The following is a 26774-nucleotide window of genomic DNA, read 5'->3' as shown; positions in this document are numbered from 1 at the left end:
GATTGCATTACTCAAACGTTATTCAACAAATGCTGTAATATTTATTTCTGAGAACGATAATAGGAAAAGTGTTTACTGCAAATCAATGAAGTGTTTCGAATGTCCTAGTAACTCCCTTGCCCTTTCCCAACCAATATTCGTAAATTGTCTCTATCATAATAAAGGCGTTTGATTCCACATTCTGAAGCATTGCACTCTAGTATGAGAAATCTATTCTTCACTATTACTTTGTAAAACAGTAGCTTTGGCGTGAACATGATTTGAACCCATGATGGACAGATGTATTAATTGTAACTCCATTACGTTACCGCTACACTATTTTTGTTTTTATAAAGTTAACTGAGCCACCGAACTTGCCTCAGCACCTTACTTGACCTCACTACACTGGACTTGCTTTGCGTGCTTTACTCGGTTAACTGGCTTTACCTAGCAACGACAGGGACACGAACACAGAACCATCGAGTACAATTAAAATCACGAAGACTCTCCCACCGGGAATCTCCCACCACTATCATGCCACCTCAAGCTAGAAGTTAAATATTACTTACTTTAGCCTTGATCTTTGGAATTATCAAACTGCTTCCTGTAAGGTCATTTGCACCTAAGTGCACAATGATATTAATTTATTCGACGACGTAGAGAGAAATTAGTGCCCACTAATAAAGGAAATAACACAATCCAGGTAAAATTACAGAAATAAAAACATATTATGCAATAATGTCGCTGTGCAAGTTCAAAAGTACGCGACAATTAATAATAATAATAATAATAATAATAATAATAATAATAATAATAATAATAATAATCTATATTATAAAATTAAAAGTAACTTATAATCTCTTGAACCCACTGACCGATCTCGAAAAATATTCAACATTGATAATATTCGGACCTGAGAGTATTTATATCTATTCGTTTTGATGGTATTATTTAGGGCAAGGGGAGGAGGGGAAAATATAAAAATAAAGAAAACTTAATAAGTCTTGAATCAAACGTCTAATCTGGATGACATTTTCAACATTGATTACGTTTCTGCAGTGGAATGCTTTTAATCATTTCACTTTGATGGTGGATTGTAGGCTAGGGGAGGGCGGGGAGATATACAAAAATCAATGTCAATTAAAATAAAAGTGACTATGTTAATGAGTTAATAAGGCTTGAGCCACCTGACAGATCTGCATCACATTTGTAACCTGATGAGCAGGTGTTAGTTGATCATGTTAACAGTAAGATTTAGGAATGTAGTTGATAGGTTTCAGTAATATAGTCTGTTCGCTGAATCACGGAATTACCAGTAATACTGATATTTGTTTTAAAAAAATACGAATATACTATGCTGTGCGCTAGCTGAAGTATTTCTAATGCGTAGAAATTACCAGGTGCAATATAGCGTAATTCGTTATCGCCTACATTTTCTTTCGGTGTTGCATTAAAAGCATCTATTTGTAAATTCCCGCATTCTTCTGTTAACTCTGTTATTTACAACCGTGATTAATCTAGTAAGAATGAAACAAAAAATATAGTTCAAACTCGGTGCTTGATCTATAATTTTCCTTAACAGGGCGTTAAGCTTACAGCTCAAAACTATAAAATATTCTTTTAATTTCCTATATTTGATTTTGACATTCATTTCATATTCTAGTACTAGGAGCGTAAAAAATATATTTTCCTGCCGTTTTAGATGTTATCTAGTTTTTAATTTAATCTTTCTTATTTTGTTATGTTTCATCAGTAGGTTGTCTTCAATTGAGATGAATCTATCAGCGAGTATTTGTCCTTGGAGAACTTTAAGTGCCGGCTAGAAGGAGTGTTTATACCTGTTAGGGGTTGATCTACACTTTTTTGTTCGATAAGTTCTACGATTGTTTCCTTTTGTGTGGGTTCCTGGAGCCTTGTCAGTTAATATCTCATACGAAACATAGGTATTGATACAATATTGAGAACGCAAGTGTTTAGTTCTTCCAAATCTAAAACATAGTAAAATACTTTCATTCTTAGGCATTGCAACAGCGACTGTCTCTTGTCTGTTTGGGGTTTGCTTGAAAGACTATGGTTTTCAAGTATACTGAGTTTTCAGCACTTTAAGTGTGGGTTTTGAAGTATATGGGGTAAACGTCTGTGTCAATCCTAATTGGGAATTAATGGGCAATCGTCTTTCATAACCCTCGAGAGCAAGTCCAATGTCTTTTTCTGAAGATGCTGAGCATTGGCCTGTATCGACCATATATAAGAAGGTCAAGTAATTCTACATCGAGGTTTATAGGTACTTTTCTTGTACCTCAGACTGTGCGTCGAAAGACTATGATTTTCAGATTCGTGAAGCACCTGATGATCCTCTTAACTCCTTGTGAAGAGAGGTTCGTAACTAATAATTTCGGCGGGTACAAAGTGGAATAATCCATTCCCCTACTTTCAGTAAAGATTTCTCGATGAATATTCATCTCGTTTACTAGAATTGTATTATAGGATCCCTTTGAATCAACAATTTCAGAATAGTTTATTCACCCTTTTTCGTAGATGGTAGGGTCATTTTCATGAGGGGGAGTTTGGTATTATTCTTCAGTTTATTTGCACTAGGAATATCGTTACCAAGTCCTTATATATTATACTTTAAATGTGTGTGGGAAACAAATCCTTGTTAAGTGTAATTCGGAGGTCCCAAAGGAGACTCGTTACACACTCCTTTACAACGCACGAGTGCTCGTGAAATAATAATGGGAGAGCGGAAATATCGTTGCTTTCCATCTGCGGAAATACTAAATGTCCGTCCAGATGGGTGTTTAGCAGTCAGTTTCGTAAACGGTTTATTACATAGAAGTAGCTGTGTATGTATTGTTGTTATCCTTTGAAAATGGTTAGAGTGATTGACGTATGACGGAGGCATTTGATTTTCACTGCCTTCTAATGGGTTGATTATTTACTGTTCTGTTCAACAACTATCAACTTACTTTTGGTACGAGTATTCCGCTCAATATGGGTTAAATCTAAGTTCTGAACTTCTTTGGTAAATTTCCTTGAATTCTTAGGAACCTCGAACTAGAGATCCTCTACGTGATTTTCATCCTTATCTACAAGAGCTAGGTATCTAGGATAGATAGCTGAAACAATTTATGTAAGAATTCAACTCCTAGGATCACTTTGTGAGAACAATGTCTAGTGTCAATGATAGCTACATGTAGTTACTTTCAGCTAGTTGCTTTTAAGTGACTTTTAAGATTCCAAACTCTTGTGAGCACAGAAAGGGAGGTAGCCAGTGATTAGTGACCGTCCTTTATTCTTTTAAATATCCTTTTAACCTATCAGCAATAAGGAATGTATGTGAAAGATACTGGCTAGCAATGTGATTATTGCAGTAGAGCGGATGACCAGCGGTATAAATTTTGATTTTATATGTACTAAGCTAGCTGCTACTAGTACTAATTTTTCATTATTGGTATGCTTATCTTGAGAGGATTTTCCTTCTTTTTCCATCACAATATATTCCGGAGAGTAATAACAAACGGGAAAATCACATTGCATGCATACTTTGTCTTGCCAATCAAAGCGATAATTTTTAACATTATATCCTTACTGACTTGTAGATGTACTGTTTGGTAACTCATGTCTTTTGTAATTATACAATGCAATAATCAAAATTATTGCATATCCGCAACGTTATGTCTGCAACGTTAAGGAGTCATTGATATTTTACACCTGGTAACAAAACCATTCTAAACTTGCATAATAATCCAGACCTTTCTAATCCTCCACGTACCTGCTTAAGGTCCTTCACTAACCTGTAGATGAAAGCTATGCTATATACGAATCCTTTTTGTCATCTATGTTCTAAATTATGTTACAAATTATTGCTATAAGCTATATTTGGTAATGTTAGCTGGATTTTAGGCTGAAACTAAAGATAACTTCCTTTCCGTTAATCTGCTATAATCTACTAACAAGGAAAGCTCACGAAGAGGCTCCACTGAGATGCAAACGGGACAATTACGTATGTATTTGTTATGTTATAACTAGGCGAATCCCAAAGATATACGTGCCACCGGTCGCGATATCGTAAGTTAGAACATTTGGTTATGTGAAAGCTATAACAGACAGAATAGTTTCAACCGGGTCATTTCTTACGATACCGTTGCGTAAATGGAAAATTCGAGGAACACGTATTCCACCATTTTGAAGTTCACACCTTCTTGCGTAAAAGTGGTTGTCCTCAGGTTCCACACAGAATAGAACTCAAAAGTTTCAAACGGACAGGTGGGCTAAGTAGCACATATTTTGGAAGCTGTTCTAAAACGAACAAGTCTGAAACGAAACTAGAACAAGTCTGGATTCTCAACGACAACCCTATGCAAAATGGCGGCTTTTCAAAATGTAAACAAATTCTTATTTGAAAGTTCATGGAAACGACGAGACAAGTGTGAAAACAAAGTAGGTCGTGTGGCGTGGCATTATTTTCAAAGTATACCGATTTAAAGTAAAACGGTCTTTCCCCAGGGCCTACGCAGGGCCCCAGGTGGCATCCAACTAAAAAGTTCGTAGTCAAGGGAGGTTACGTAGCTTATCGTTTGAAATCTGCAATGAAATGAAAGACGATGTGTACACAATCATGGATACAATTATGTATGGTACAAAAAAGGCAGAAAGTGACATAGAGAATAACAAAGAAATAACAAATAATGAAAATGGTAAAAAAAACAAAAACAATAGTTCTCTTCGTTCTATGATGCTTCCAATCGTCTGCTGCGGACATTAGAGCTGACGCCTTGTGACAACAACTTCTGTACTTTGGTCGAGTCACTCGTACATCTCTTCATTTCAACGGGTCGAATGAATGAAATGCAACATATTTCCCAATTCTGATTGTCAGATGCAAAATACTTGTCCGAAGTTATATACACAATATTTTTTTTTCGATGACAGCCAATTTGGATTATGATGATTTGGCTTAACAATAAACTTAAATACCATATTTCGCTTCTCTAGCTCCATTAGTTTGAGCCGGGCATGCATTTGATATATAGTGTGGCATTTTCAAATCAAGATGTAGCGTTTTTGATCACTTCGTATATCTTTCCCACGATAACTAATCAACATTAATGTCAATTTTTTCCCTAACAGAATTTGGATTGCAATTTGGATTGCCAATACTTTAGACGTAGCTTTCAAGCTACCATCTTGGATTCAAGATGGCTATAGACTTTTCATTTAAGTTTGTGTGTATATTTTGACCCACTGTTATTTTCTACAGTGTTATCCTAGGGATTGAGTACTTGTCCCATCTTTTATTTAACAACAGCTTTTAAACGATGTGCTATTAAACCTTCTTGCCATTCCAAAATTTTGAGCTGAACCCCATTTAGGAACCTGCGGGGACCCGGAAGAAATTTTTTTTACTTTAAAGTGTTATACTTCGGAAATAATGCTAGAAGTTCTTAAACGTTTTCACATTTGTCTCACCGTTTCTGATTTATAGGGGTGGCCATGATCTTTATATTATGAACCGCCGACATTTTGCGTAGAGTTGTCGCAGAGAGTCGAAACTCACTCCGTCTTCTTTCATTTCAGATCAGATTTCAAATTATGTGCTACTAAACCCCTCCTGCTATTAAAACTTTTGAGTTGAATCCCGTCTAGTGCCCTGATGGACACCGTAGAACAAACGTTTCTACCCCAAAAACTGTGCCTTTGAAAATGATGGGAGACGTGTTCACCTAGTTTACCATCTACCCAACCGTTTCCAAACAAATGATCTGGTTCAATGTATTATTCCAGCTATAGCTTTTAGGTTACCAAAAATGTTCAAAATCACGATATTCCAGCTGGTGACACGTATAACTTTATGATTCGCTTAGGTATAACATATCAAAAGCAAACACAATTTTCTCCTTCGGATCTCAGTAGAACCAGTTCATGACCTTCCATTGTAATTAAAGGTCAAAAGGGTCTCGTTTCAAACAGATTAAAAACGAATGTCACTTCTGCGTCATTCCAGCTATATAATTAACTACAGTTTCATATTAATGTACACATTCATATTTGTAAACCAAAGCAAAGTAATTTTAATACTTAGGTTAATACGAAATTCTCTAGCTTGAATAGTATCGCTAGAAATTTGATTACCGATTTCAAGCGGAGGAGAATATGAATGACCTTTTACTTTTAATTTTGATGTTTGAGGTTGGTTGTGATGGCAGCTCGGTACCAAGAATGGTGTTACATTCAGTTTCAATTTCGATAATCATACTGCGATTTATCTCGGAACTAATTTCTTCACTTTTGTGACCGGTGTTTACCGTAAGTTACTTCTCTTAATAGATAATATGCAAAGAATCTTCCTTTTTCATTACTTTATGCCCTTTTTCCTGCGATGAAAGTTAAAGTTGCTCCGAGACTTTTGAAGATACTGAATTACTCTAATGGTTACTTTCTTAACTTGTGTTCTGGTTTGACTAAGCTCTAGGTTTTCTAACTTCTCAAGTGCACCTTACCGCCACTATCAAGTGGTGATTAATACTGTTTTTAATGAATGGTACTTTCCTTTAGTTTGTGTTTTCTTCATTTCCTTAGTGGATGGAGAACCACTATCACTACATTTAGAACTAGTACTAAACATAGTGGTTAAACTACAACGATTTATATCATTATTTTGGATGCTAGCTGGACTTTGTTGAAGAGGGAGGATTAAAAAGAATTTCCTCTTTTATTCCTTCATACGCATGACAGGATCACCGTATTCTGCCCACAGACCACGATTCGTATTTTTCTTCTTCTTTGGATTCTTTTTTGCCATAAAGGTAAGCAGGGATGACATCATAATCATTTCTGTTTTCAGATAGAAGGTTTTCTGCTGCTGGTTGGATTGTAGAAGTTAAATATGGCCCCAATTATGAAAAGCAATATTTTCTTCTCGACTCTAATGAGACAGATGTGTCTCATCGCTCAGGCGCAGTGCTAGAGAGTTGCTCCAACGCTTGCGTCACTTTTTATTTGTTTATTAACATCCTGTTATTCGAGAAGCAGGTGAAATAGCACGCTCATGTCAATCCATGAACGAAACTGTATCCTTGTAAAGTTTGAGGATAAATAATAATAGACTTTGGTAGTATCTAATATGGGCATTTCCCACTGAGTTCCCATAACACCTAAGATGGACCACAAGCCAGGGAATAGCTTGAATGGTGGGTCATGATCCTCATGAAAACAAGAAATTATGCAGCTCTAATTTCGCGACAACGAAAAATTAAACTAAAGAAAACTTGTTTCCTAAAGCCAGTAGATATACAATGGACACAAGTGTTATGATTACTCGCATATGAGAAATAGATGTCGTGAAGCAGATCAACATTCCATCTTGAATCGATCTTATGAAAAGAATTATTACTATGTTGAAATGTTAGGATCAGTTTCTGACCTTGATCGTATTGAAGTCGGGATGTTGAGGCTTCCATACGACCTGGAACGATCTGATACCAAAGGAGTATGTATAATTTTAAAATGTAGGAAATCATGAGGCACGAAATCTAGACGAAGATACAGCTGTGTTAATACAAAAGCATTAAAACAAACTGGGACGTTCATCTTCTAAAATATTTAAATATGGCATTAATGTTATCCCTATGTCTATATCTGTAGGTAGAGCACTGCCGCCGAAAATAATACACCTGCAAGATAATGCATTTACAAACTGCTGTGCATGACAATTAAATCAAAGATACCTTTTATAGTTTAATCTGTTTTAAAAGAGCAAAAAGCAAGGACACAACTTATAAAACATTCAAAAACTTGCACAAAAGAAAAAGGCAACACAAGAAGTGGACTTTAACCTTTGGTTTCGGCGAAATTATATCCAAAGTAGTGGGGGTAAATATAAGGGTGCAAAACTGAGACAGTGGTACTCCAATCTGCGTCTACCAAAACACGTTAAAAACTATTTTGTGTGAAGTTTTGTTTCCTTAAACCTACCGGATCATAACACGGCTGTCCTCTAAAGTAGGTTATGAGTTTTTTGTTAATTGTTAAGTTGAGATATGTAATTATGTAAATATTGAAATTCCGAGTTATACATGTGATCTTACCATATATGTGAATTTCGGTTTATAATTCTCACACTATCCCGCTTAAGTATGATTTCTGGGGCACAATTCCTCTTTATATCGGCTCTTCGCTTTTCCACTAGAAACCTAGTACTTGACTCCCTTTTCGTCTATTTCCCTTGTTGATGGGTTAAGGACCTTACCTTTAACAACTGGTATTTAGGTTCGGGCACAAATCCTTTCATTAGCTTGCTGTTTTCGAATAGGCTAAAATAACTACTATCTCACTGAAAAAGATGTCTCATTGATTATTAGGTAGCTTTAGAATAAGCTTACCGGCATTAGTGCTAGAACTTACTTGAATATGACACCTAGGAATAATAAAAGAATCTGAACAAGAAAGACGAGTATTTCGAAGTAAAGGGAATTTAATACAATAAAATAAGTAGAAATATACATTAAATATAGCAAAAAGTGTTTGTTACAAAATCATATTGCTTTTCAAACGTTGATAAATTACTACAGTTTATACTGTCGAATTTTAAGGAAAATCTGAGTTGCGGAATTCATTATCCTCATTTCGTAAAATGGCGGCATAATGATACATGTTACCGCTTCGCCAAATTGTACAAGTTTCTAAAACATAATAGCGATAATACTTACAATCTACTTACCATCCGTGCCAGATCTCAGGCTGTTGGTTGTTGTACTACTGGAAGACAGAAGCTGCTGCGACTAACATGACTGGCAGAGAACTCATATTATAGGTCAAGTTGAGCTCCTTGTATAGTTCCTCGCAATGGCCGTGAAGAAAAGAGTTGGAGGTAATGGGAGATCCGCGAAGCTACACTGCGCTGGTCAATGCTAGCATAAGGGTGTCGCCTGGTGGCCAAGTGGTTCCAACCAACTTTCTTAATCTCTAAGTCCAAGCTAAGAAATTCATTTTAAAACTGAAGTTTTATCTTTCTTTTTGTTTTTCGTTACGTTTTACTTGCCACCAAGCTTATAGCACAATTTATACCTTTCTGAATTTCCATTTATGCTTTTATTCCCAGCCCTCTGATTCACAGAAGACGTCAAAAGGCTTGAAATGGAATTCAGCAAGCCTCTTTTTATAAGCAAAGAATCTCATGGTGGCATATTTTTCTCGTTACTTTTTGTTTGCACCTTTGTTTTTACTGGTCTCCCATTCCATTAGTTCAATGCGCGCAGGAATTATTGTACTCACAAGGAAAGTACATGAAGTAGTACGCCGTAAACTCCATGTGTTATATATCGTTGGAAAGGTTATACCGTAGATACCTAACATGTGTAATATCTCACTTAAATGGAGCCTGTAGGTGCCGTGGCGACCATTTGAACATTAGAAGAAAGCACACTCCGAAACACCAGAAAACATGAACAAAATAGGATGCCATCATGTAATTGCTTTGAGACGCGGTATATTTAGATTTAAAAAGTAACTGAATACGAATCTGACATCAAATGTTTACAAATCAAAATGGTGGATCCAACATGGCTAAAACAAATTACAAAATAGAAGTTATTTATCTGAAATTTGGTACAAAGAGATATTCGACGTGAACAATTCACAATGGTGGATCCAAGATGACGGGTAAAATGCAAAACACCGCTATGGAACAAAAAGCGGGTAGGTAGAGGTTTCCGTGCTCGCTGAGTACGAAATCAATGATAAAAGGGCAAAGTGCAATATGACGGAAAATTTATGGAACAAAATTTTTAAAAAAATATGTTCAGAACGGACATATGTGGTTCTCAGATATGTAGTAGAAAAATACGTATATAACGGCGCAAGTAGGACAGGTGTTTTTTTCTATAAACACGTAGAGTGTTTGGTATATAATCATGCAAAATTGAGGCACGGAATGCAGGTAAGTTTTTGTACATGAACATTTTATGATACGAAGAAATTGCAGGCATAGAGAATAAATATTTTACTACCAACAACATGCGCCGCTCCTGAAGAGATTCACGGGTATTGCGATGTGCTATACGTTGTTGAAAAGCTCAAGCCGACATTTTTAACATCTCTATTGAATGTCGAGTGTAGAATACATCTGAACATTCGAATAATTACATTGAAAAGTCCGCATTGGAGTTTAAAACATCATTCCTCATCGACAATTGTCATTCCGGTTTCACATTATCTGGTGTACACTTTTGAGCCATAGATATAACAAATGTTCACTCTCATGACTAGGGATCACTGTGACACCTTTGAGACAGGACCTACTCACTAACCTGGAACCTGAACCACATGAGCTGCGCTTTGAATCGAACCCAGGTCTCCCACGCCAAAGGAGCATTCGCTAACCGTTTAGCCATTACGGAGCACTAGTTTTTTCAAATCGCTACAAGATCGAGACGGATAACAAGCTCGCCTCGATACACATATGCAAATTCTTTACTTTTACACTTCTAGTCGGCCACATTGGATCCGAGATATCGCATTTTGAATTTTAAACATTGGATTCGTACCCAGGAAATCCTTTACCTACGCGTTTTCAGTTTCAGAGCAATATTTCAGATCCTTGGATCAGACATTTCGAATCGTGCACTTTTGGTATCCGATTCACACATTGCAACGTCGAATATATCTATATACCCAATTTCAGATCCATAGCTTATTACTTTGTATATTGTATCCGCCATGTTGAACCCGCCATTCAGATGTGTAAATAGCTGTAGTCAGATTCGTATTCAGGTACATTTTATACCTAAATATAACACGTCTCAAAACAATTACATTATAGCTTCATATTTTGTCCACGTCTTCTGGTGTTTCGGAATACGACCTGTTCTGATCTTCAAATGAACGCCACGCCTCCTTTATGTCCCATTCAAAAAAGATATTTCGGTGCACTCGGTTTCATCTTTCCAACGGTATATAACACATGCAGATCGTCGTAAACCACTTCATGTTCTTCCCTTGTAAGGTTCAGAAGAAGGCTTTCAAGGCTATAAGTCATATATATAAATCGGTTTTATCAATTATTAAAAGAGGTGAAGTTCTTGAAGGTGTTGGTCGCACCAGCAATCAAACAGTGGAATGTAAGTGCAACGTCGAAGTCCCCGTTGGTAATGTAGCACAGTAGATAAGTGACAAGAATGTAGGCTATAATTTTTTTGATTCGAATAACGAAAACTCAAAACCGGGGGGTCCTTTGTTCTAATTTTCTTTCCAAATTATTTTCTATTTGTTCATATTTGTTATTAATTAATGTTTTGTTACAGTTTTGTAAATCATCCTATTTTAGTGACCGTGGGTTAGAAGAGCTTAGGTATGGTTTGATGCGGTTATATACATTTACACTATCGTTACTTTCATTCGACACTATGGAGTAGGGCCTTGTTCTTGAGAGCATTGTGCCATAGAAAAAAGATATTGATATGCGCTGTATCCGGAAGTAGGAACTAAATACACGGTTCTGATTACTTGACGTTATCCGTTTCTTGCCACGTAGCTTACTTGTAGCAGAAATCAAATCGGCCCTCGTGGCCGAGCGTTGTAGCGGAATGGACTAGCAAGAGAAATTTCTTTTCGTGTGGATTCAAACTCTGTAGAAGGAAAGACTTTTCATAACATTTTATTCATTAAAATAAGATGCAAATAATTCTCAAAGAAGTGAATTACTTTTGTCTAAATAGATAAGTAGTAATAGTAGGAAGAGTAGGTGGAGGAGTAGGAATAGTAGTATGGACGGGTTAGGAGCCCCGCAGGGCTTGTTTTGTTCCACCTTGATCCGCTGATATAAATTTTGTGACCAACTTATTTCAGTTGGCTCGTGTACTACGCTGTGGACTATGCTTATTACTATTATCACCATCATTATTATCTACCAGAAGGTGAAGTATAATAAATATAATTCTTTTAAATTTATTCCGATCACAATAATAATGTGATGAATTTTGAAGAGATCACATTTAAAACCGACAGTAAATTAAATATATCTCAGGAAAGGAGTACATTTCAGTTTGGAATAATGTAATTACACAAGGAAGGATCTTACGTTGTACGTATTACTTCTTGCACTCACTTTTTTCTTGTAAATAGGAAAGCAGCCATTATATATTGAATACATTCTCTGTTTATTTTTATTGTGATAAACCTAAAATTAACAACATTAGTTTCCGTTATTTTTCGTATTATCCTTTATGAATCATTTTGAACTATAATTTGTCCACTGAAACTAGTTATATGAATTTTAGAATCATCGAAGAAAGGAGATGACGGTATTACCGATCTAATATTAAGGGAAGAATGATCACAATTCGAATGAGAACTGTTCATAATATGATCACCTTCGTTTGGATTCAGTGGCAATTAGAAGGAATATTGAACGAGCTTTCAGAAAATGTCAACCAAACTTGGTTTAACGAGTACCATGAAAATGAGGCACAGAGTTCATTTTATTTATCTTTCCGTGAGGCAAGGAACCTACCCATGGAGGTTAAGTGAAAACAGCTAGAAAGAGTAATGAAGAGTAATTCACCATTTCTCATTAATAAAGATGTTATAATTAACTTCCAGCATGTGGCCATCCCAAAAGTAGAAGAATAGAAAGTGGTTCAAGGTATCCTGGACACCGAGGAATTAATGAGAGTGAAAAATAAGATTCTCACAATGAAAAATATAGATAATGCTATGAATGGTCCGAGAACTTGTTTTTGGGATTGCAATGAATAATGTAAAGGGAAAAAATAGGACAAAATATAGACAATTTAGAAACCAAAGGAAATGGGTCATGGATCCGAATGTGTACAATTATGTAATAATTCTCGTGTTGATTTAATTAGTTGGGAGTCGTCCTCGAAATTTGGCGTTTCATAAATATTTTCATCAATATAAAATTACTATGTTTTCTAGATTCTCGGGAAAGGATATTTTATTTGAAGGCCCAATAATGAAAGAAGAAGAATAATATTAAATGCTCTGTGTACAAATATGCACTACAACATAATTGAAAGTCTTGCTGATTGCTTCAGTAGTAGTTACTACCGCAAAGCATGCCACATGAGAAACGAAAATCAAGAAACTAATCTGAAAACTGCACAGTAGGGTGTTTCCAGTGATATGGAAACCACCCTGCAATGTACAGGAACAACGATTTGTATAGACAGCAGTCGCCAATTTAGTGGAAACGACTGTTATGACCACCATAAAGGAGAATTATATAAAAAGGAAAACCGGCATTTCTGGGTTCTATAAATCATGCTTAAAAATTTATATCCGCCAGAGAGGAAAACCGATAATCTATGTGGAGATATATTGTTCAATGTATAAGAAAATAATACCGTCTAATTATTAGTATTATACGCAACATCATGTCCGAAAAGAACAAAGAAATCCACTATGGAAGAAAAGAAAGAACTGTTGATCTTTTGGAATATCAAATCACGCGAAACTGAAGTACGCGATCTTCCTGATACATTTATTTACGTTCCCAATTTTCTAGTGAATCAGCAAGTATGTTCTCAATGTATGAGTGATTATTTAAAATAATACGAAAACCATAGTTCGATATGTTGGAAATATGAGCATATCTTCGACAGTAAGAATCCAGTAGAGGACATTTTACAACACGTACAGCAATATCGATCTTTAGTGAAAACGATCTACTGCATAATTACTTATAATAAAGTTTATGAAAGTGATTTTATTCTTAAATGTGTGGTAGTAGCACCGAATTTGATACCAGAACTCATTCTAAATTGATTCAAAACTCTATCGATGCGAATTTGTCAATTTATTATTTGATGCTTTTCTAAATTTTTTCTATCTATAGCATTGCCAAAATTATCGAAAGCGTTTATTCTTCCCTCTTCCAAAGTATATTTCCATCATTTCTTCCATTTCTTCATCCTCCTAGAGAACGAAAGTTACAATGGACCCCTACCAATCCTACAGCTTATGGACCACACAATATGAGTAACCGTAAAACAAATTCTTTTTTTAATTTGTATAATCAGCATTAACGGGATCATTTAATATGAAGTAAGAACTGATAAAATGTTGTATTCAAGATGTTCAAGCTTGCGTCAAGCATGTATCTCATTCCTGGCCACCTTTGAGAAGGAAACAATTTAACCCCATTTTTGGAAATAGTGGCTAGCAAGCTTGACTTCGTTTTGCGCAGTCCCGGTTTCGATTCCTGGTGTGGGTATAGCTTAACGACCAATGCAGTTTAGATTCAACTATTATCAGTAGGTCAATCTCTCCTTTAGATTAACCGACAGAAACGTGGGAAGAAAGCAAAGTCAAAGTGAACCGAACCTTTCGTTAAGAAAAAATACGATTGCCAGTGCCTCTGATTTGGTATATTTAAAAAAAAAAATCCAGCAAAAATTACCATTGGAATGCTTTCTTCAAATGCTTATAGCTTACGTGGTGTACAATCCCTGGAATCGTTTCACTGGCTTGCTACTGAGGAAAACTATAAATATTAAAATAAATATAGAGAAAGGGGGAATACAAATAAAACTGGTTGGGATGATAGTAGATAGTTAATAAAAAGATTAAAATAGCACTGAGTACCAGGGATGAATTTTCCCACTGTTGTGTGGTCTGTTTTCCTACCGCAGAAAACAATTTTATATGTAGCTAGGCTCTAACGATACACTAGAGATCAGGTATGAACTAAGAGACTAGAAAATTTATCACCTAATACTAGCACTGAGAGGATAATGGGTTGCTGAAGAAATTACTAAAGCCTTTGAGAAAGCAAACACAGTCCAAGAAATTGGCGAGATCTGGAGCTATGGAGTTGTGCAACATGATCTGACTAGAAAATCTGGTGGATTATTTGCAGAATACATTAATAACATTTGTAAGGACTGAAGGTGAAGCCAGCGTTTGTCCTTTATGGTTTAGCAACCAAGAATAAAAAGAAAAATGCATTTAATATTTCTACCAATATGAAGGAATGTGTATAGACGTTGCAAATTTTGAACATGATAGTGGTAGGGGTAATTTGGCAAAACTAATATTCAATCCATTTTTGGGGAAATTTCGAGAGCACGAAAATCCCTTACAGACCAGCATCATTAATTAACCTAAACAACTGTGTGAAAAATTAACGTCTCCTAAATAGAAGTACATCAATTAGTTCCAGTCAACGATAATATGCTATATTTACACTCTAGTGCAAAGAATAAATATATGAGACTCTTGCTACCGTCAATGTGGTGATTTCGGCGCACACAAAAACACAGAAAAGACTTGAATTATACAATTAGTGTGTCAGTTTAAAGAAATAGTGTCATATTTTGACAAATTTTCCATTATATTCTCAAAGAAATGAATGTATCATTCTAAAGGAGATCATCTAGAAGATTTAACGAATAAATTAGAAACATATGGAAATTTTTTGCATTCAATGTTTTCTGTCAGGTGAACCGATGTATTTTAAGTTGAATTTTTGGATCCAAACAGTCAAAAATCTTTCATGTTTGTAAAATCCGAGGATTTTCTTCGATATATACCTAGTCACAGAAAACAAATTTTGAAGCTCGACGTCAATTGCCGATGACTGGAAATCCATCGCGCGCACGTGGGGCCAAGTGGGGCCGCTGGCCCCACCTAATGTTTTAGCATTGCGTTTTTGCCGATTTTTTAACATGATTTTCTCAGCTAATAAGGATTAAGTTTCACAAAAATTGACCCTAAAAGACGTCTGTAATGATCGCTATACAAAGTAACACTTTGAACTTTGTAATACTCGAGAGACTAGAGTATTAGTCTTCGTTCAGTCGGAACAAGAGTTTAAATGCTTCGACTATGCCACTGCCAGACACCTGTGCCGCAAGCTTTTGTTCAACATAAGGTAACATCAGATGATTTAAACGCGCATATGATGTGGTTGACCGCAATTCAGATTTCACGTGTGTCATTTTTGAGAACACTCTATCACACGAACAACTTGTCACTGGAATAACACAGAACATTTTGATCACTTTACAAAAGTTCGTATATGTTACCATTGCTTTAGTATCACTTTAACCACTCCCACGAAAGTCGATTTTTATTCGCAGAAATCTTTAGAAGACGAACTTTTGCTTGTAGCCCAATTGCGGACACATCGAATTGATAAGTAATAACTTTTAGATCTTCTGAATCAGGTTTCAGAGTCAAATGCTGCCCACTGCATTCACAAGTTTCATGATGTCTGTGACTAAAACGTTCATTTATACCAATGATGAGCGAATGAAGGAGAGGACACAACGTTTGCACTTTGAATTATTCCTCTTTGAACATGAACTGTACTTGATTTTCCAACCTATCAACCAGTCGACGAGACACTTTTCTTCTTTACGCTGGTGGGATGTTTACATCAAAGTAATCACACATTTCAGTGACGCTTGAGGAAACGCTTTTGAACCACGCATCGTCGTCTCTTAAGTTCTGTTAGGTGACCTTATGGTATTGTACATTGTCAATCTCTGATCACTGCACACACCAGATAACTATAGCGATTGAACCTAATACGTGAGGTAACATCTCTAAACAAATGATACACTGAACTGATTTCATTTGTGAAAGCAGCCCGTTTGCTTTCGCCTTCACTTCAGCTACTTTTGTAGTTGAGGCGACTTTTTCAATAGCTTCCACCAAGTATTTCAATGATGACTTTACGGCAGCCACAGCGTCACAATGGCAAGCCCATGTTGTTGTTCATAAGTACTTTAAAGAAAGAAGCCTCTGCCCTGCTTCTTTTAAAATTCTTTCGAAAATTGCATGCCTAGTTGAGCTGCATTCGATACAACTATATATATGAAAGAAATATTCCAAAGAAATCAAATATGTCACTCTTTAGATTATGTGACATGCATGTGTCCACTACATGCTTCAGGCAATGCCCGTAGCAATGCATGTAATACATACTTTCATTCTTCTGTCTAAACAGGGTTTGTACGCCATTGACAACACTTGACATTGCTGATGCCCCATCGAAACAAAAGACAATAATAGATTCCCACTCAATGTTCATTTCATGAAACACCTCAGATAGAGCACCAAATATAGTACTTGCGTCCATTGATGGAAGTCGTTTGAGAGTGATAAAACGTTCCACAGGACGATTCTTGATGTCACAAAAATAACGAATGACTACAGCCAACTGTTAATGGTGTCCACAATCGTATGTTTCATCGGCCATAATCGACACTTTCTTTCCCGCTATTTCAGGTGCAGTACAGTTTTTCATCACGTAATGCAATTACGCTATAAAGTCATTTTGTATTCCGTTGCTTGTATACGTAGAGTTTCGGGAAAGCTTTTCAAAGTATTCTTTGAGGAAACGATCGAATTTTAATAATAAATTGAAGATTTCCAAAAACAACTCCTTTCTTGTTTTTCATTATGTCCTCCAAAATGTCACGCTTTTCCTAACAACCGCACTATTTCTATCAATCTTTTCATAAATAATCTATTTCTTTGACGGTTTTGTTCACGTGCTGATAGTTCACTTTCCACCTGTTCGTCTATTAGCACATCGATTGGTGGATTTTCACAGAAGTTCTAGTATGCTTTAAAACGTGACTGGTGACAAGTTGATAATTGGTGAACTTTGAACCTATCCGTAGCGTTTTTCCAATTTTTGAATCCTTGGGAAACAAACGAAGCGCTCTTAGCAACATTACTAGCCGCATTCTTAATCGCAAAAAACGGCAATGAAAACAAAAAGCACTATCATCTTTAATGCTATATTTCAAAAATGGAAATTCACTGTACCAATTTGCTTGAAAGCTTCTACCTGATGAATTCCTGTGAAAATTCATCTGAACAGTTGAAATGATCCCTTTGCAATGCGTTGCTTTCGTTTCAAACGTGCTTTTGGGAACCAGTTTTGCAGAATCATCTGGAAATGAACATGATACAGATACTGCACATGAAGAAAATCACAGGTGTTAAGTTTCACTTCTCCGCAATTTGTAAGTGGACTAGAGTGAGCCACATTCTTTCCTAAGATATCATTGTCAATAGCACGACTATTGTGTGCATCATCTGCAATAAATATACGTATTATTTTTTAAAAAGGTGCTAATTTACTATCTTTTATATTTTATTACCCCAAACGACAAACAACCTTCTGAAAAAGAATTCATCTCATAGTGGTGCTCAACTCTACGGCAGATAGTGCTGCCACGAGACGAGACAGGGTTTCAATTGAGGCCGGTCTATTATTTTCGAGAGGAGACATTGTTTTCAAGAGACTAGAGAAGAAACCCTAAAATATCGTCTCGTCTCGAGGCAGACAACCCAGCTGGATAAAAGACTGCAGTATTGGAATTGGAATTGGAAATACAAGACTGTAGTATCCTATAACGCTTGTACGGGTCTCGATCAGCATATAGTAAGCTTTCCCCACTATTTTTATTACGAGTGTTTTTTTTCAAATATTCTTTGAGACGACACGAGGCCGGCATGTCATTTTCGAGACGAGTTTTCTCTATTTTTTAATTTTTGGCACTTAGAACATTTTTAAATTTAATGTATTTAATTGTATACAAGAATTTCATATATATCTTTATTTTTGGAATATCTCCTTTTCCACTCACCGTCAATTATTACTTCATAAAATTGATGAATATTACTCACAACCTTTGAGTTGATATTATTTCTAAAATTCAATTAAATATACACATATACTTGCATAATTTACCTTTGAGCTCCGCAAACATAGAATATTAGTACAGTAACTAACATATAGTAATGCTAACATAGAGTGAGTCTCAGAGAGAGACTGACAATGAATTAATTTTGATGTGGAGCTGCATTCTATCACACATTACCCCTTAATGAACCATCAAAATTCCCGAGGCTAGTATTTGCCAGGGGTGTGGCAGCAACGCCTGAAATATGAAATGCGAGCTCGTTCCCAGCGAAAACGAGGTTGTAAGACGTAAAATCTTCACATGTGGGTAAGAAGCTACGGCGTATTTCAAGACAAACGAATCAGTCACTTAATCTTACCATTCTCGATTTTCATGATACCTTCCAAAGGACGATTCTTTTATATCATAAAAATGCAATTTCTCGAGTCTTGATAATTACTCGATAATCTGAACACATGTTTCTCTCTATACAAGTATTTTTAGTTACACAGTTGCGAAGAATGATTCCTGAAAGTTTCATTAACAAATTGGAAATTGTCAGGTAAAGTGAATATTTTTTTTCTTTTTGGTTGATTAGGAGTGAATGTCAGTGTAATCCGAGCAAAAGCGTGATAATGGAAGAAAGTTCTCAGCTGAATGAAGCAGAGGCTGAAATTTAGTACCTTGTTAGAAATTTGTATTATTACTATTTATCATTATTGTAACGTTATTTATTTTCGTTACATTCCCAGATTAAAATATATTTTGAATATTTACAAATTACAAAACATTACATTGAATTACACCACAGTTATGCACTTTTGAATATGTATATTTTTCAACATATACCGTATTTATCACAATAAAATAATATGCATCCAATTCTAAAAATACCGTTCTTCGTTCTATATATTTCTACATTACCATATCAACCAGATAAACAAGTTGTCATAGCAACGAAAACAAGAAAAATTTCGATATAATACAAAATATCTAAATTATTTCTTTATATACCTTATTCTTCTCCTTTTTAATAGCTTGTGCCATTTAAATAGCACTTTTACCCGTAAGTAGAAACAATACTTAGAAGTACAAATTAAATATACATTCTCGTTGTATAAGAGCTCCCGAACTACAGGACTTCTTTAAATTTATTACAATTAAAGAAAGAATCCTGGACCGTTAAACAATTCATATACACAGTTGCCTTACTTTTTGAATAGCCTTTATCTATATATAAATATCACAATTCATAAAAAATATATTATTTTCATCTTATCTCAATATCATTCTTATATTTGTCCAATAATCAATTTTATTTTAATTTTATAAAATTATCGATGAGAAAGACATATTCAAAATGTGGTAAGTTTCTTGATTATTTATATCTTAAATAGATTTTTTTATCTCAATAGCATTTAGGTTTGATAACAATAAAGTTGCTGTAAGTTAAAATACAACATAATCTATTTCATTTATTCCGGGCATAGTTAGCATAAATTTGATAGACAATATTTGTAGTGATGCATAGATATGATTGCGTAGAATATGAACGAAGTAAAAATTTAAAGGGAAATCAACAATATTCAAAGTCAAAAACAAAACAAAAACTAATAAGATATGTTTTAACGAACGTCATAACTAGCTCAAGTTACCAAAAGATTCGATTAAGTCCATTGAAAAGCACAATCTTGTGTACAGTAATGTATGTTATTTATTCACCAGTTCTTTGATTTCTATTTTGTAAATTTCTGACACCTATGTAATTACTACGAAATCTGGAAGTACGTGAAAAATTAGTTTGAATTTTTACAGTATTCCGAAAAGCTGTATGATTATTATTTGTTTCTTCTAAAGGAGATTCGGTCGTATTGTCATTACGAGAAAATTCAACAGTACCTCTTGTATTATGAGTACAATCTTCTCTAACTTTGATGTTTCGAACATTAATATGGTTAGTTTGATTTCTGTTAGTATAACCTTGCAACCTAAACTGACTCTCATAATTTTGAACTATCATAAGTGAATGATTAAAATTAATACAGTGCGAAGAGATCAATATTTGGTATATCCCAAACGGTAACAATATTCTTATTGATGCAATAATGCATGATTCTTGCTGATATGGATTGATCTGCTTTAAGTTATTAAATGCTGAATTACAAAATTTGTAAGATTATTGTCCACTTTAGGATCAAATGGTCGGTTTCTAATTTGAGCATCCCGGTCTGCTAGCATAAAATCATTTTCATAATTTGCTAACAGAGCATTTTTAAAATTTAACAATTACACAGACTACCTCTTATTGCTTTATACCATACCGAACAAGATGATAAAAATATATGTGACAATATTTTAAGGAAAATTAGTCTTATCTATAAAAATTAGTTGACATTCTTCTTCAAATTTTTATAAAAAGGTACTCGCTGTGATGTCCTCCGTTCTACCACTGAATTTAGATAAGTATCTGATTTCACTAAATTTCACGCGATTACAATCAGTACTGAAATACCGTACATCTCTAGGCTTTATGTGTGTATAGTTCCTTCGACGTGGTCTTATTTCTTCGTCCGCGATATTAGAGATGGTATCCTACTTTTCAGAATAAGCTTCCGATGGGTTGCTATTTTCTTGACAGAGTCTTGATTCAGTTGTCCTATGTTCCGCATACAGCACGCTGAGGGCAGGATTAGGATTACACTTTGCGGTACTGATTTTCTCTTTAATGCTCTGTACCTCTTCTTGCAGTCTCCGGATTTGATTTGTATGTTCATTGACTTGCGTTTCTGCTAGACCAATGGTAATTCTCACCACTGCTAAGCTATGGATAACTTGCAGTATCCTGTTGTAGGTTATTTCCAGTTTTGCATTTATTCGCTTCGTTAGTTGCTCCAATTTAGAATCAATCTGATGTTATATTTTTAGTTTCACTTGTTCCAATCTAGAATCCATCTGTTGTCCTATCTGTTGGGTTATTTTTTCCAGTCTGGAATCCAAACTTTGTGTTACTTGTTCCAGTCTGGAATTCAAATTTTGTGTTATTCCCTCCAATTTGGAATTAATCTGTTGTGTCACGGAATTATTCTTCTGTCCTATCTGTCTTAAAAGACCAATCACATCCGTTTATGTTTCAGTTGCTGGAATATTGACATCTTGAACTCCTGTACCGGTATTCATTTTAGTTCTTCAATATTTTTTTTATGACGTAGTAAAATGTAATCCGTGATGTTGAGATAGTTCACTAAAATTTCTGATTAATCACAAGGTTACACGGTTTCGGCACCATATATAAATATGTAACGTTATTTATTTTCGTTACATTCCCTGATTCAAATATACTTTGAATATTTATAAATTACACAAGAATACGTTGAAGCAATTTGAATTGTGTAATGCCACAATAATGTACTATTGAATATATATATTTGTCAACATCTACCGTATTTATCGCATTAAAATAATATACATCCAATTCTAACAATATGGTTCTTTGTTCCATATATTTCTACATTACCGTATCAAACAGATAAACAAGTTGTCATAGCAACGAAAACAAGAAAAATCTCGATATAATAAAATATTTAAATTATTTATTTATATACTTTCTTCTTCTTTTTGTTAATAGTATGTGCCTTTTAAATAGCTCTTTTACCCGTAAATAGAAACGACATTTAGAAGTGCATACGAAATATCGTTATTATTATTATTATTATTATTATTATTATTATTATTATTATTATTATTATTATTATTATTAAGATAGCTCTCAGCGAACACACTGATGCACTGGTAGGGTCTATGTATAAATGTATAAATTTCTTATCAGACCCACCAGCTGAATACTGGATCGTTCCTTTCATCGCGGTTCGGATAGATTTTTCCATCATTCTATCACAAATTCCGTGTGCTGTAATACTGTATATTCATCGTGATACTAGCTCTGTGTTAAGAAAGGACTTGGACAAAAAACTAAATTTTCTGCTTCCCCGCCCACCCACACATACACACAGTAAAGTGTTTCTCACGAATTGATTTGTTACCCCTCCTAACATACATTTTTCAATCTCTTCCTACTTTTGAGGCTGGTTAAAACCGCGCCTCGGTCAGTTTTCAAACAAAATAAATATTTAGTAATATAAAAATTATACAAATCACTCTTAACCTTCTACTCTTCGGCAGAAGAATCACTTTGTTGCTTTTCTTTCTTACGTCGGAATCGAACAATGTTATTTTCATATTAACAATTAAGAAATTTTCAACCGTCACACAAGTTCACTGACAAAAAAATTCAAAAAAGAAAAAAACGTTGACAAAGTCACAATGTCCCAATCATCCCAATATATACATACTATTCTCTCATACAAACTGCAAGAAGAGTTGGAGAGGTATTGAGTAAGATAAATAAGGCACCCGCCTAGTCGAAAAGGGGAAAAATGTGCTATTGCAGCCTGAAGAAATTCCAGTAAAACACGGTATATTTGTTTTTAGTTTCAATGGTCACTGGATCAAACAAGAATTAGGGCAAACTGAAACATCAAAATGCAGACATCTGTATGTTTTTCTTTCTTTCTTTTTTTTTTTTTTTTTTTGTTGTTTTCTCTCAGTCGTCCGTCACCCACATTGAACATGGGTACTCGATTTGCGGCGAAGATACCGAAAGGTGAAATTTATTTCAACTAGAAAGTATTAAAGATCTGTAGCATTCTTCTCAACAGGAACAGTAGTCGTTTGTATTGAGAAACATAAAAGTAGTTGTCAACCTCCATTCTATTGAAAGCTGTCGGTCGGAAGCTGCATATAATGACACAATTTTGCATTTCAAATTCTCAAATAGCGGTATTTCCAGTCTTAAAAATAGATAAAGCCTAGGGCATTCCTTTTACGCATTTTGGAAACAATCTCTGTGTACACTGAAGGAGAGGAGAGAAAGGAAACCGGCCTCTACATTCAAATTATAAGAACAAAACCCATCTGGTTTTAGATTGGAGAGAGAGAACAGGAAATCTTCGTTCCCCATCCCCTTTTAAAGCTGGCGCCTACAGATAGTTAGGTGTGTGTGTGTGTGCGTGATAATATACTGCTGGGAGGAAACAAACGGAAGAAAGACTGAAATATAATTCAATCTGGAAATTTAAGTCGAGTATTGAAATGTTCAAAGTGTTACTTTCAATAGCGATGATTACAGACGTCTTTCAGGGTCCGTTTTTGATATATATTTATTCTTATGTCTTCCGCTAGTTTCGTTTCTACCTTTTATCATATTTTTCGGCATTCTACCGACTTTCTCCACTTTCTCGCTGTCTCTCTCTCCCCCCCTCTCTCTCTCTTTCTCTCTCTCACACACAGTATATGTGTATTTGCTTTTGCTTGAACAAGGCAAGTTTTGTTGAATGTATAATTGCGATTCTAGCATGATATCTAAAGTGTTATTTTGCTCCTGTTTGAATTAATCCCTGTCTCCTAGAACTGAACGTGAACGAAATTTCTGCACAACTACCTCGTGTTTTTATCTTGTAGTGTACTTGCTCTAAATGGAGGAATATTATGGCATATTATGTTTTGTCGGATGTCTTTACTGTCATGATGGTAGTCTATTTATTAGACATAAAGTTCTCATCAACTTGGGAAGCACTATAAGTTGGGTCAATGGAACCAACAAGATTTTACTCCGGGTCAGAAGGCAACGCGAGCAGACAGCTGCGTTTCTTTGCTGTCTCGTCTGAGGAAGGAACTAATTCTGTACAGGGTGTTTACATGTGATAAGAAGTGGGTTCTGTACGAAGCTGCACGGCGCCTTTATTATTCGTTAGGATTCCATGATCCGATTCCAAAACAGCCGAAACCAGCACTGCACTAGAAGAAGGTCCTTCTGTATGTTTTGTGGACCGATAGTTCAACATAAATCGGGGACTACTACTAACTGGTCACAACATTAATTCAACTGTGTACTGTCAACAATTGAACCGTGTTCAAGAAAAAACTCAAAACTCTGTAGCCAGTACTTCTGAATCGCGAAGGGGTACTCCTGTTACAGGATAGCGCTAAGCCCCACGAGACTGGGATGACCCGAGATACCATTCTACACCTTGCATGGAAACACTATTACATCAGCCATAGTCCCGGATATTTCACCGTCCGATTATCACCTGTTACATTTGTTTTACAATCACCTTACAGGACATCAGCTGAAATCCCTTATAGATGTGCAAAAAGTCACTTGATACCTTCTTCGCTCCACAGTCCACCAAGGTCTATCGTGAAGGAATCATTGGCCTTTCACAATGTTTTCAGAAGGTCGTCGATGCTGATGGTGACTATTTTTGATCTTCCAGTTTCGTCCTAGGTGACATGTCAGTGTTCGAAGATGGTGGGTGAAAAAGTGACAGAACTTTCTGGTTACCATTATAATATTAGAATGTGCCTGATGGGACCAAAATTTTGATTATATTTACAGTACATTATATATTCAAAGAATATACAAAAGGCTGAAATGAATGGCATTATAATTTGAATAGGAGCAGTGTAGTTAGAAACTAGCCTCCTTTTGTCCCGTCATGCTGCCATTTTAGAGTCAGTAATCTTGAATTGGTTAAAAAAAATAAAATCGAAAAAGCGTCATTGGCACATCATTTTCACACTTTTTCACAGCTAACATATAACTAATTCTTTTTCAATATATATGTAATCGTTCTCTGGCAGTAAGCGTGGAGAGCAACATTTTCCGATTGGTCACGTTATATATAGTAGCAATTAGTGGATTCGTTAGTGCTTTGGAAGGTTTTACTTGGAATTTTTTTCGGAAACTAATCTTTGTTGCTCTTTAGACTACAAATATGGTCACAAAAAGATACTCTGTATAAAATTGTTAAGAAAAAAAATTAAATTATAAAAATGCATGGAATAAACTAAAAAATTCCATATTGTGTGATTTTACCGCAAGTTTCCAATCTTGTTTTCACATAATTTACTTTTATGGCAGCCAGAAAAAAATCTTTGAATCCTCCACTGTCTCCATAAAGAAACAGTCTCTATTCCTTACTTTTGAGACAAATAAAACTAATAGAATATTCTTGTAATTTTCCTATGAGTTTTTTCAATATATTTTTACGGAATTTAATTACACCCAAATATTGAGTGGGTAGACGTTGATAAGAAAAAAAGCTTTGATGAATTTTGAGACGGTGTAATAATGACACAAGAAACAAAAACTGATTTGATTGAGAAATGACATAGTTGAAACCGACTTTCAGGTCTTTGTGTTTTGGTTTGAGTTACAATAAATCGCGCATCTGTTAATTTTTTGATCCTGAATTTTACTGTTGCTTAAAACATCATAAGGATTGTGCCGTGAACAGCAGAAGTCTTGAATCCTTACTGTGAGACAGTTAAAATTTTGTAAAATTTGATAGTAATACACAACCTACTTTATAGTACATTTACAGATAAAATTACTCTCTTTGCTAATTACATGGCGGTGACATTGGTTGCATACTCGTTAACGCTCTCGTCTTTCATGCGAATGGTCCATTGTTCGATTCCCGTTGCGGACACTCGGTTGAAAATGTCCAACATCTATTTCAGGCCAGTCATCATGGGTTAAGTTTTTCCTGGGTTTCCCCCGTTGATATCTGGCAAATGTTGGGATGGTACTCACTTAATGGTCCCAGGCCGTTTCTTCCTTTGCTATTTCTTTTTTCCTTTCTTTTCATGGGTTAGTTTACACGCCAAGGGACGCATCCAGCAAATGGCCATAGAACCGACGGCCCAGAAGTCTAATTCCTAAATCGTAAATCCTAGAAGCTGCATTGGTCGTAACGTAAAATAGTTTTAGTATTACATGAGAAGTCGAAATGAATTTAAGCATATAATCACTGTGCGTTACATGGAACTCGTTTGCCGGATTCAGTATTTGCTGCAGGTATCTGCATATTCATGAACATAACTCTGAATTCTGATAATGATAAAGCATTTAGAACTTCATTTGATCATGCTACAATGTTTAATCTTCTGCACATTGTGAATCTTGCTGAAACGATTTCTTCAAATATGTTCCCAGAGAAACGGTAATGAGCATTGTGTTGTAAATACTTCTTGCATGTTAATTTATTTCCTGCTATTACCTTCGTATTTGAA

Source organism: Thermobia domestica, chromosome 3 (assembly GCF_964235325.1).
Source record: "Thermobia domestica chromosome 3, izTheDome1.hap1.1, whole genome shotgun sequence".
NCBI classification, from domain to species: Eukaryota; Metazoa; Arthropoda; class Insecta; order Zygentoma; family Lepismatidae; genus Thermobia; species Thermobia domestica.
The sequence above is the reverse complement of the archived record's forward strand: the minus strand, read 5'-3'. Positions refer to the sequence as shown.